Source organism: Gracilinanus agilis, unplaced genomic scaffold (assembly GCF_016433145.1).
Source record: "Gracilinanus agilis isolate LMUSP501 unplaced genomic scaffold, AgileGrace unplaced_scaffold40303, whole genome shotgun sequence".
NCBI classification, from domain to species: Eukaryota; Metazoa; Chordata; class Mammalia; order Didelphimorphia; family Didelphidae; genus Gracilinanus; species Gracilinanus agilis.
In genome coordinates this window covers 1-8,968 of record NW_025373916.1, presented here as the reverse complement: position 1 = coordinate 8,968, position 8,968 = coordinate 1, and the positions used below count along the sequence as shown (strand labels likewise).

Genomic DNA, 8,968 nt, shown 5'->3' with positions numbered 1-8,968 from the left:
TATATACATATATATATATTCTGGGTCTATGTGTTTTGGAGAGTCTCTTGTTACATGTTTACCAACTTCTCCTACCTCAAAGGTCATCTAATCCAACTTAATTTTTTTTTAGAAGCAACAGCATTCAAACAATTTTTATTACTAAGACTTTAAAAATAGGAGTAGGAGTTGCAGAGTTGGCAGGCCTGCTGCTTCTACTCATAATTAAGCTCCAAGTTCATTCCATCATGTATCTCATAGTCACCCAGGAAAATGTGGTCCTTGAAGATTGTGTACCATTTCTTCAGGACAATCTTGTTCCAAGGGGTGCCTGTTTAAGCCTCAATCAGTTTCTTCAGGTCTCTTATCATGTCATCCAAGTTGTACTTCACATGGACCTTCTTGCCCAGCCTGTCATTACACACAACCTCAATCATGGCTCTGGGGGTGACAAAGGAAATGTAAGGGTTAAATTTAATGGTTGGACAATAATTTTATGAAATTATGTGGTTGCCAATATTTATTATGTCTCGAGTCAGAAATATATTTATAAATATTTACAAAATGAAGAGGAAACAATAAAGCAGAGAAATGTGAAGAGTTTAGAGAGGTTATCTATCCTATCAACCTAAATGTTTACTCTGGATCTGCTTAATCCAGGGAGAGATTAATTTGCTCTCAACTAGGAAGGCTGTGATGGTGAAAATCAATGGAAATCAGTGATGGTGAACCTATGGCACAGGTGCCAAAGATGGGTGGGGTGGGAGCAGGACCAAGCAAGTCACCTATAAAAAGTTACCCCATTAATGGGAAATAGACCCTGAACAAGGACACTTGTTACAACCAGTGGAAATGTGCGTTGGCCATGGGTGGGGGGAGAGCGGGGGGGTGAAGGGGAAAGTAGGGGCATAAAGTATGTAAACAGATTAAAAACAAATATTAATAAATGTCTAATAAAAAAAAAGTTACCCCATTGCTAGTATAGATGGATATCATTAGGTCACAGATTCAGAAGACAGGTTTTTATTATGCATATTGCAGCTTGTCGGTAGTGGATGGAATTGAAAAGATAGATTCCTGTTCACTAATTGAATGAGGTTTTCTCATTTCAAATTGATTCTGTAACGCTCATATATATGCCATAACATGTATGTAATATATTGCTATTACTGTCATATGTATGCATATATATTAAAGTATCACTTCACTCTTGAAGGAGAAGCTGAGAAGCTTTAGACTTTAGTAATAATAAAGCACTTGTTGACTAGTAGCATATGTCTGATTTGACTCAAAACACTAGGCAAGGAGTCAATCAAGCCCTCTAGAGTCTTAATAATATCATTTCCAACTCCATTTCTCTTTAACCACAAGGGAATAGCTTTTTCCCTTTTTTCTCTTGGGACTGAGCACAAGAGTCAAAGCTTAGCCCTACCCTTTGGTTAGCTTCTTTCCCCTCTTGTCTTCTTCTGGTTGAGCAGAGTAGAAGAGGGAGCAGAGAACTGGACCTGTTCTCATGCTTTCCTGTCCTGTTTTTTTTTTTTTTTAGATCCCAAGTGAGGGAGCAGCAGCTTCATGCTGATATTAGTCTTGACACTCTTCTTCAGAAAGATGGAGCAGTATAGAAGAGACATGCAGGCAGAGTCAACAAGCAGGGGTGGATAGAATGCTCTTCTGGTTGGCAAAAAAAAAAAAAAAATCAAAACTCCCCCAAAACAAAGAAGCCGAAATTGAGCTAGTTATATATCACTCTTTGCTTCTCACACTATTTCTCACTGTTTCCATGTTTGTCTCTCCACTCCACTCCCTTTTTCTAGCAGGACTTGGAAAGTACTTTTGACTCTCTCTATAGGCTGTCCCTTCTGAGGCTATTGTGGATATTAATCCATTGCCATAGTCTTTCCAATAATAATTGTGCAAATAACCACAGAAAGACAAGAGGGGAATTATACAAGGATTGCTGAATGCTGAGGTTGCTCAATTGGCATTGAAGATATGTGGGAAGGGTATACAGGGAGTACTTACAGGTCCTAGTAGAGAAAGAAAATGTTTGGGCAGTGAAACTGCTAACATTTCAGGTACCTCCTGAAGGAGCTAGGTTATACAATTGATAGAGGGCTTCCTCTCTACAGCTGACTGTACCACCATCTGTGTAGCAGAGCTCTCCCACACTCAGAATCCAAAATATTCACTCAGTTTTTACCTTTCAATGTGTAAATCACACATCACACTTCCCAGAATACCTTTAGACAAATAATCCAGATTTTCAAAGAATCACCAGACATGTGATCCTTGGCTAGCCATTAGCCATCTGCCCTCTAATTCCATTGGTTTTAATAAAGGATCTTCTTTACACACTGGAAAGGGCTAAACAAACCCTCTTTAAAATTCATTTAAGGCGTTAGCACCCTGTGGGAAGCCAATAAGAGAATAGATAAAAATCTGAGACCCCTCTTTTGACACCTTTTATGATCCATACCTTTTCTTATTGAAAAAACATTATAGACTTATTGAAAAGCTTTGAGTCCTTAATCAGACCAGCAGCTACTGAGTTAACAATTTCTCTTCTTGATAATTAAGAAGCCTGAACCCTAAAAATTATTACTTAGATAAGCTGGAGCCGGACTTTATCTGATCAGGTGTAGTTCTATAAATCAAGGCAGAATGCAATTAGTAAACATCTCTATGAAATATATTTCTGCTCCCAGAATTAACCCCTACTAATTGGTGGTTGGAATTTGGCCCTTGCTCTTGTACCCATCTCTCTACTTTTTAGACTTTAATGGGTTGTGTATGATTTGTAACCCCTTCACAGCTGTGACTCTTTCTTTGTGTTCTTTGTTTGAAACCAGTATAAAATAAAGTCCAAATCCCATAGCGTTGGATCAGCATGGGCTAACCACTAGTCTGGTTGTTCTCATTTTCTTTTTCCTGTCTTAACAATCCGATGCCACAAAACGCCACTCAGGACCCCCCCCCTACCATATAGGGAGCTGGCTCTCTATAGCACCCTAATGCCTTTGTTATGTTCCTATTATTTTCTGTGCTTTCTTCAAGTTGGCATATAAGGAAAATGACTCATCTAGGGTCATGATCAACTTCCCTGCCATCACTAGGAACAACATTTTATATAATTTTGACTCATACATCAAACAAACCTTATTATAAGAGAGCATTTTGCTCTACTAAGCTTTTTATTAAAAATTAGCAAGAATAGGCAATTTTCAGATAAAAAATATCAAAACTGGGGGCATCTGGGTAGCTCAGTGGATTGAGAGCCAGACCTAGAGATGGGAGGTCCTAGGTTCAAATCTGGCCTCAAATACTTTCCAGCTGTGTGACCCTGGGCAAGTCACTTAACCCCCATTGCCTGGCCCTTACCACTCTTCTGCCTTGGAGCAAATATACAGTATTGACTCCAAGAGGGAAGGTAAGGGTTTAAAAAAAAAATCAAAACTATCAATAAGCACATGAAAAAGTGTTCTAAATCTCTTATAATTAGAGAAATGCAAATCAAAACAACTCTGAGGTACCACTTTATACCTAGCAGATTGGGTAACATGACAGCAAAGGAAAGTAATAACTGTTGGAGGGGATATGGCAAAATAGGGACATTAATGCATTGGTAGTGGAGTTGTGATTTGATCCAACCATTCTGGATGACAATTTGGAACTATGCCCAAAGGGCTTTAAAAGACTGCCTGCCCTTTGATCTAGTTATACCGCTGCTGGGTTTATATCCCAAAGAGATAATAAGGAAAAAGACTTGCACAAAAATATTTATAGCCGCACTCTTTGTGGTGGCAAGAAAATTGGAAAATGAGGGGATGCCCTTCGATTGGGGAATGGCTAAAGAAATTGTGGTATCTGTTGATGATGGAATACTATTGTGGTAAAAGGAATAATGAACTGGAGGAATTCCATGTGAACTGGAACAGCCTCCAGGAATTGATGCAGAGTGAAAGGAGCAGAACGAGGAGAATCTTATACACAGAGACAGATACACTGTAGCACAATAGAATGTAACGGACTTCTCTACTAGCAGCAATACAATTCAAAACACTTCTGAGGGGCCTATGAGAAAGAATGCTTTCCACATCCAGAGAAAGAACTGTGGGAGTAGAAACACAGAAGAAAAATAACAGCTTGATCACATGGTTCAATGAGGATATGATTGGGGATGTAGACTCTAAACGATCACCCTAATGCAAATATAAATAATATGGAAATAGGTCTTGTTCAATGACACATGTAAAACCTAGTGGAATTGTACATTGGCTACAGGAAGGCAGTGAGAGGAGGAGAGGGAAAGAACATAAATCATGTAACCATGGGAAAATTCTCTTAATCAATTAAACAAAATTTTTAAAAAGAATATTATATTTTACTGGAGTAAATAACATGACCATAGAAAATCAAACACAAGACATATACAAAATAATTTCTAAGGGAAGACACAGATTTAAGATAAAGGACAATTTATTAACCATAGAACAGGAGTTTCAGAAGAAATAGGGTGATGGTTTTGTGAATAGATAGAAAAAGGGACAGTTGCAAGAGATATTGTAGAAGTAACACTGTAACACTTGGCAAATGATAAAAGATGGAGAGATGAAGGGGAGGGTGAGAGAAGAAATAAAGATGACTATGAAGTTAGAAGCAGCTTGAGATCTGATCATTAATAATCTTGATATTTTGTTTCTCCATATGAATTTAGTAATTATTTTGTGGCTTATGCTATCAAGTATTCTCTTATAATGTGATTGCCATTGTATTTGATCTAGAAATTAGCTTGGGCAGTACTTATATTGTGACTTTATTTATACAGTTCAAAAATGACCACTGAAAATATCTCCACACTTTTTAACTTCCTCTATAGAGTTCAGTAAAAATAGTTTTGTAGTTTATGTTTAGGTAAGTTTTGTAGATAGCTTCACCTAAGAATCACACCAGTTTCAGACCATCTATAAACTTGACCTTAGATCAGGGGTCGGCAATGTAGGGCTCTTTCTGCAGGAGCCATAAAGTCCATTTTTTTTCAGGCACTGTTACAGGAGCTGCACTGTGAGCACTGTACGGCTCTCACGAAATTACATTTTAAAAAATGTGGCATTTATGGCTCTCATGGCCAAAAAGGTTGCCGACCCCTGCCTTAGATGATGGATTCTCAGTATTGAGATCTCTGTCCCATAAACAACAATAGAAAAACTACTAGAGAAAGTGAATAATTGATTTTTTTAAATTCTCATTGTGACAGTGGTATAGGCTAGGTATATACTTGGTAGATATTACTGTAGGAGTAGCCATCCACACCAAACTCATTTCCTGACTTGTGCAACCTATAGAAAAACCAGTTTTTGAATAAATGAACATTGAAAGCTGGGAAGAACCTATATATTGTGTGAATTAAACATCTGGGGGTCCTCCAACCCAGTTCAATCCCAGAAGATTCCCCACCAATAAGTAGACATCAGAGTCATGTGTATTAATTTGCCAGTGTGGCAGGCAAGATTCCTGACCAGCAAAAGTCATGGAAGTCAGGGGATGTAACATAGGGGGACTGAGGTGAAATCCTGGCCATTTGGAGGATTTGGTGGGAGGGTTTTGGACTAAGCTTGAAAAGATAGCACATAAAGTGGTCTTGCTCTCTTCCATGATTTGGGCTTGTAAAAGGAGCTCTCTTGCAGCCATCATGGCCATCTCTGGCAAGTAGCACCTGGCCTGGACCACAGTGGGCTGAGAATCCTGGTACTGGGTCTCTTGGGCTCCTGTCCCTTTCGGAACTCAAGTCCACACCTTGGCTGGCCTGACCATGTGGGTATCTGGGCCCCCTTGCCTCAGCTTATGAAATGGACCAGGGCACATGGAGAATCTAGGACCTGATGCAGTAGAAGTAACTGAGCTGGGGACTATAAGTTAGAAAGCCTGGAAATATTACTTCTAGCTTTCTTTCTCTTTATAAATAAATACTTAAGGGGCAGCTGGGTAGCTCAGTGGAGTGAGAGTCAGGCCTAGAGACAGGAGGTCCTAGGTTCAAACTAGTGGCCTCAGCCACTTCCCAGCTGTGTGACCCTGGGCAAGTCACTTGACCCCCATTGCCCACCCTTACCAATCTTCCACCTATGAGACAATACACCGAAGTACAAGGGTTTAAAAAAAAAAAAAAAACTTAAAAAATAAATAAATAAATACTTAGAAATTTAGTTATAATGTCTCCAAGAGTAATTTTTATTCATTGCAATATACAGATGGGACAATATACAGAATGAATGTATAGGATATACAGACATTATACAAGTTAAATACAGATTGAAAATGCATTTTAAGCAAGGCAAAAATTATTTTATCCTTAATTAAACTGAGATGTGGAGACTTCATTATTGTATATAATTTAACCACCAAGTAACCCAAACTCTAAGCCACCAGTCAAGTGCTATCATTAGAGAAAGTACAAAACAGGGAGGAAGGGAAGTAGAGGGAGAGAGAGAATATAATATATTTTTCTCTGCCAAACATGGAACCTGCTGTATCTTGTATACATACAATAATTGTGTGAATTTTTTTATCTTTTCTCTATTTTTACACTCCCATCATAATGCCTATTGTATTTACATTTTTATTCAAGAAAAACAGTAATTGTTTTACCTCACTCTTAAGTTTTGGATGATTATTTCTTAATAATTTGCCTTTATATATAAGATAATAAAAATCAAAAGGCTGAGGCTTGGAAAGACATAGTAAGCCAAAGGATAAGCAGGCAAGGGACTACAGAGAAGAGGAGGAGGAAAAGTTAAACCGATTCAAAACAGGCTCCAAATAAGGGGATAGTTCAAGGGAAAAGGTAATTGATATGGGTGGTAGAGCAGACTGGAGAGGAGGTAGAAAGTATATGAGCCCCATGACTGGGGTTTATGGTTGTACTAAAATTCCAAATGGAATGAATGTCCTTCAGTCATTGAGTTGGCCCTAGGGTCATTATATGCTAGTCCATCTTGGTAATTTGTACTATTTAGTTGCTGTGTTGAGTTGTCACATGACCACAGACTCTGTGCCTGGTCCATGCCATAGTTGAAGTAAAAAGAAGAATCAGAATTTAAATGAGGATTGGAATTGGTAGGAACAGTTGCTTGGTGATAATAATTTTGAAACTCAGCTGAGTTCTGTTGTTGAAAGAAGAAATTCCAGGGTTGGTTTTCCCTTCTCATTTGATGATTAGAATAATAATTTCTCCAAGACTCTTGTTGTGAGTTGACAATGGGCTGGGCAATCCCTGGAGTAGTTCTGTGATTCAACAGTGACAGATCAGACATCTGGAAAGAATTCAGAAAAATCAAGTGAGGACATCATTAGTTGGAACATTGACAGAGTTCTCCAATGTCAATATGGAAAACTGATGTGATAAGACCTACATACTCAGCAATAAACCTGAACAATCATTCCCATTTTCCAGATAGGAAAGCTTAGGTCACAAGTGCTGGAAAGAATTTTTTTCTAATTTTATGAGTGTTAAACATTTGTCATGTGACCAGGATCCAAAGGCAAACCAGAAAACAGTTCTTCCATCAAGTGGAAGAGGAAATTACATGTACAGAGATAAGGAAATATAGAAAACACTAACAATTGGAGGAAATCAAGAAAGACCTCTTGTAGGAGGTGGTAATTGATCTAAGCCATGAGGTTGGGAATATAAATATTAACCAGATTGGCAAATGATTGAATGAATGTAGGAAGAGAGAGACATGATGGAGAGAGTGGAGAAGAAGGCCTAAGATGCTTGAAGGATACCCCATTTAGTCAGTAGAAAGGGGAACAGTAAGCCAATAAAGAACACCAAAGGGGAAGAGTCAGACAGGTAGTAGAACCAGAACTAGGCAGTGTCATAGAAGGCTAAGGAAAAAAGGAATTCCAGGAAAAGGAGTGCTCAGAGTCAGATCAAATCAAGGAACATTTAAAGAAGTTTCTATGCATATAGCTCTGTGCTAAGCATTTGGGATATAAAAGAGGCTATATATATATATATAGAATGCTTTCATCATCTTTTTGGAAATCACATTACTAAACCCTCAGGTTCTCTCCAAGTCTTCATTCGTATCTATAACCAACCTTTTCTTCACTGCTTTTCAATAGCACTCTCTAGGCATCCTCCAAAAACTTTTACTTTTCTCCTCCTCTAAAATTCCTGCCATTCCCAATGTGTTAAGTCTTAGTTCTAGGTAAATTCATCCATGCTATTCCCCTACTCCTGCCTGAACCCTAAAAAATCTCATTGATAAAAAGCAAAATCAGGGTTATTTCATCTATTGCAAATTTCTTTCTCTCTCTATTCTTCATTTCTCATCTTTAATATACCCACAATCTCATCCACATGGGTAGGGTATTCCCTCCAACTGCACAGTGATCATCCTATGTGTTTTTCCTACCTGTAAGACCTAGGTGATGCCTCAGTTCTTTGTCTCCACTTGAAAAATGTCCAATTGGGCCTAGCAGAGGTAGTCTACTACAATCTTCTTTGCAGCAATAACTGTGTGCCTTTCTGTTTTAAGGATTAAATAGAAATCATTTATGGATAAGATGGATAAGAGAAATGGAAGGGTGACTTGGGTGACTGGGAAAATGCATTCTACATTCTTTAAAGGTTTAGTGTGCAGGGGGCATAATATCATTGTACTCTGTTAGCCATGTACATAGGGAATTTTGTGTTTGGACTTCATCCTCTTTGACCTATATTCAAGTTTTTGACACTCTCTATTGCTTTTTTTTACATTAGTGATCGCTAATGTAAAAAAAAAATTTCTTAATATACAAATTAAATGATATGTCTAAAACTGAACTCAACTTTCTCCCCTAGATTCTCCCCTCTTCCAAACTGCCCTATTATTCTCTAAGAGGGCACTATCATCTTCCCAGTCACCTTTCCATTTCTCTTATCCATCTCCCATATCCAATTTGATGCCAAATACTGTCTTTTTCTTTGCCATTCTTCTACCAGCTC

The 8,968-nt window shown here is 38.2% G+C and overlaps 1 pseudogene; it reads right to left on the bottom strand.

The window, feature by feature from the left end:
* Nucleotides 1-194: 194 nt before the first annotated feature.
* Nucleotides 195-416, bottom strand: LOC123255159 (annotated as a pseudogene).
* Nucleotides 417-8,968: the final 8,552 nt, after the last annotated feature.